At 41.1% G+C, this 4,525-nt stretch overlaps 1 pseudogene; it reads left to right on the forward strand.

Moving 5' to 3' along the window:
- The first annotated feature begins 2,805 nt into the window (after positions 1-2,805).
- Positions 2,806-3,985, forward strand: LOC132517958 (serine palmitoyltransferase 1-like; annotated as a pseudogene).
- Positions 3,986-4,525: the final 540 nt, after the last annotated feature.

Here is a 4,525-nt window from a genome sequence, read left to right on the forward strand (position 1 = left end):
AGAGTATTAGAACCTGGTAGAAAATGTGGGTGGGGTGTGGGCTCTGGATCTGTTGGTCTGCATTTGAAAGGTGCTCTTCAGGTGAATTGTTCACTATCTTTAGAAATTATACAGCTCTGGAAGGGGCCACCCCACCAGGATCAGCAAGGCCCCATATGTCCAAGCATAAACCTGAAGAAAACAAAAAACATAGTTAATACAGCCCCATCCATGTTCAGAGCCGGCACCTATGTGTGGAATCCTCATGTTTTGATCCTCTCTGACTTCTCCTTTTGCCATCAGCCAGAGAAAACTCTGTGCTGTTCAGGACTCAAATATTAGATTGGATCTGCCTGGATAACTCCTCTTCTGATGAACTGGAAGTCAACTGATAACGAACCTTAATGACATCAGCAAGATCCCTCTTTGCACTGTTACATACCATAATCATGGATGTGATACCTCATTACATTCATAGTCCTGGGGATTAAGGTGGGAAATCTTAGGGCGACATCTTAGAATTCTCCCATTTATATAAATTTGAATGTGGTATTTGGTCTTCTCATCTTCATCATCTACGCAAAGCCCCTTGGTTATGAAATTCACTGGAAACCTCTTTGAATACGTCTCATCAACTGACTTTTGGAATGACATCATCAGAGGTGGAAGCCATTTAAATGATTGGATTTCTGAATTCCCCACTAGCGGTCTAAATAAGGACTGGGGCACACCCAGCCCTGGGGAAGTGGACGGTTTGTGTAGGTTTTTGGTCTGGGCGGGGCTGGCCGGGTGACACTCAGACCCTTGGCGTTCCTGGCTGGAAAGTCTCACAGGCACACATGTTTCCCAGTGGCGGAATGTCAGGAGGCACGGGATGGAGCCAGAGCCGGGGGTCTCGTTTCTGCGCTGCTGAGAGCTCGGAGCCTCTCCAGGTCCTGCCCGGGTACAGGAGAGAGGCTGGTCAAAAACGAGAGTTGGGACTGATGGTAAAACGGAATGATGAAAGGAGAGTGCAAAATCTCAATCTGGAGAGGTCCTAGGGAAGACAGTTCTCAGAACTGTGGAGCAGGGAATAGGGGAAAGAACTGTAATAAGTTGGACTTTTGTCTGTTTTTGTTCGGACATAGGGTTAGAAAGGAAGCCAAATGATTTAGGTATATGAAATAGTTTGTCACTCTTCTGCACACGTCCCATTTTCTGTCTTGTAAAGATACAACTATTTTAGTAAATTTTTAAAGAAAGACTAGTTAGGAGCTTTTTTGAAAGGCCAGCTATTTCAGGTAGGTAAGATAATATGAAATTTTAAAATGTCAGTCTTGGAGCATGTCCATTCATTTGACATTTAGTGAGTTTCCATGTACTGTGCGATAGAACTTTCTGCGTGTCCTCTGAGCTGTTCAGTACAGTAGCCACTAACCACATGCGGTTATTAAGCACTTGAAACATGGCTAGTGCGACTGAGGGGCTGAATTTTCCATTTAATTTAATTTAGATGTGTATTTAAATAGTTGAATGGTGCTAGTGGCTACAGTATTGGACAGCAGAGATCTAGATGCTGGGAATAGTGCAGTGAGCGAACAGGTAAAAGTCCCTGTGCTTACAGGGCTTACATTCATTTAAAGTGAATCTCAGTTTTCTTTTGATAATTTTCTTAAAACTTAATATTGCACTTACTGGCAAGGGTGATGATGCAAGATGTATCATTGTAGAGCCCATCAGGACGTTTTGAAAAACAAAAAACAGTTAAGAGAGCAAGTAGGGCTTAGGTGATGTCCACCCTTAGGTAGATTACAGTGACTAAGATGAGCCGCTAACATTTAAGATTTCTTTTTTTTTTTTTTTAGAAATGAGTAATTTCTACTATATATTGTTGCTGCCTTTCTGAAGACTGCCCTCTTACTATGTAACTTCTATACCCCAGTACTGACCATGAGTGAGAAGTCCTCCTGGATGTCACATTTCCTAGGTCTGTGGTTTTTATTAATTTGTGGTTTTTTTTATTAATTTGTGGTTTTTATTAATTCAGCAGACATTTAAACTTTTCTTAGGATGATTTCTCTGTGGAGTGGAATGTTTAACTCGTGACTTGGACTTACGTTTGTCAACTATAATCTGATTATTGATGAAACCAAAAGGATTGTTTTGGTAGAGTCCTCACTCTTAACTGAATTACATTCAGGAGGGATCAGCAAATTTTAAAAATAGTCTTAGATTTCTGGTTTTGCTTCTAATTTCTGTGCACCGTGTATGCAGAATTTGAGGAGTCTTGCTGTGTACCCAAACATATGCAACATGTACGTAGTTTTAAAGTTATTTGTGCAATGACCTGAAAGTTTATATACGAAATTGTCAGCAGTTTCCCTGTCCCCAACTTCTGAATTTTTTAACTATTGTGAATCATCATTGCTTTCTTTCTGTCTAATGTTTGAAAATTATTTGTATTTCCATTTCTAAATACATTTTTAAAATGACTTTCCAATGACAACTTATTGGAATATAGCACCCCATAACGGACTGATGGGGGCTTAGTTATTATCTGGAATCTTCTACATGCACTTAGTGTGTTTAGCTGTGTAAAACATAAAAGTCAGCCTGGCCTTTATCCTGGAAATGTACAGCTGAAAAGACGACCTGACATGGATAATTTCATTAAGGTTCCTGTTTATCATCTTATTTTGGAAGGAATTTTAATACGCTGGCTAATCAGACTTCTTTTTCTCTAAAACACACAAGCTACAAGAACGAGTTCTGATCTTACAGTCAAGGAAAAGGAAGAACTGATTGAAGCTTGGCAACCAGAACCTCTTGTTTCTCTTGTCTCAAGAGACCTTCCTGCTGTCAACTATAGCATCGTTTCAGGCCCTCCAAAAGCCATAACATTGTGGTGAATGGAAAAGAAGGTATAAACTTTGCCTCGTTCAATTTTCTTGGATTGTTGGATAACCCTAGACTCAAGGCAGCAGCTTTGGCATCTCTAAAGACGTATGGTGTGGGAACTTGTGGACCTAGAGGATTTTATGGCACATTTGATGTGCACTTGGATTTGGAAGACCGCCTGGCGAAATTTATGAAGACAGAAGCAGCCATTATACACTCATATGGATTTGCCGTGATAGCCAGCGCTACTGCTGCTTACTGTAAGAGAGGGGACATTGTGTCTGTAGATAAAGCTGCCTGCTTTGCTATTCAGAAGGGATTACAGGCATCACGTAGTGAAAGTAAGCTATTTAACCATAATGATACGGATGACCTGGAACAACCACTAAAAGAACAAGAGACTGAAGATGAAAAGAATCCTTGCAAGGCTCGTGTAACTCGACGTTTCATTGTTAACGAAGCGTTGCACATGAATACTGGAACGATTTGCCCTCTTCCAGAACTGGTTCAGTTAAAGTACAAATATAACGCAAGGATCTTTCTGGAGGAAAGCCTTTTGTTTGGAGTCCTGGGGGAGCATGGCTGAGGAGTCACTGAGCATTTTGGAATCAGTATCGATCATATTGATCTTATCAGTGCCAACACGGAGAATTCACTTGCTTCTGTTGGGGGTTTCTGCTGTGGTAGGTCTTCCGTAACTGACCGTTTGTGACTTTCCGGCCAGGGACACTGCTTTTCAGGTTCGTTACCCCTCCCCTGTTAGCTGCTGCTGCCACTGAGACCCTCAACATCATGGAAGAAAATCCAGGAAAAGTGCAAACGAATCCATAAAGCTTTACAAGGCATTTCTGGATTAAAAGTGGTGGGTGAGTTCATTTCTCCGGCATTTCACCTCCTGCTGGAAGAGAGCACTGGGTGTCGAGAAAGAGAGGTTAAACTACTTCAGGAAATTGCAACTCAGTGCACGGACAGAGGCATCACGTGAACTCAGGAGCACTACCTGGAGAAAGAAGACAAGTATCTCCCTCCTCTGTGCATTAGGGTTGTGGTCACAGGGGAACAAACAGAAGAGGAACTGGAGAAAGCTGTGTCCACAATCAGCAAGGTGGCCCAGACCATGCTGCTTTAGTCTGGGGCCTGGTGGTTGCTCACCACGCAACACACAGACAGACCTCAGAGTCACTGCAGGGCGAGCCAGAGGGGGCCTGCGGGTACAAGACGGGGTGTCACTAGATGAGGATGCTGGTTACTTAAAAGAAAACACATCCAAAAGCCCAAGTAATGATAGCATATAACTGATATTTAAATTCTGCTATTTTATACTATTTAAATGTTTTATTAACACTAGGTTTTTATATTCTTCTTTTTGTTGTCATTGTTTAAAAATGGAGCTTCAGTTTCTCTTCTTTCCCTTCTAATGGTAAAGATTGTGAGCACTCCTTAACATCTCATAGAAAATTGTTTGCAACATTAAAGCTTAGAGGCAATTCAGCATATACGTTACAAAAGGTATTGAAGATCTAATTCAACCATATCTTTTTCAGTCTTCGTCATGTGAAACTCAGTCGTGGTTAATATATAGAGGAATACTTTTTGTGTGATTATTATAAACTCTTCATGACAATATATTGAATCCTAGAATTTTTATATACACTAAACACTGATGTTG

Source organism: Lagenorhynchus albirostris, chromosome 3, assembly GCF_949774975.1.
Source record: "Lagenorhynchus albirostris chromosome 3, mLagAlb1.1, whole genome shotgun sequence".
NCBI lineage: Eukaryota > Metazoa > Chordata > Mammalia > Artiodactyla > Delphinidae > Lagenorhynchus > Lagenorhynchus albirostris.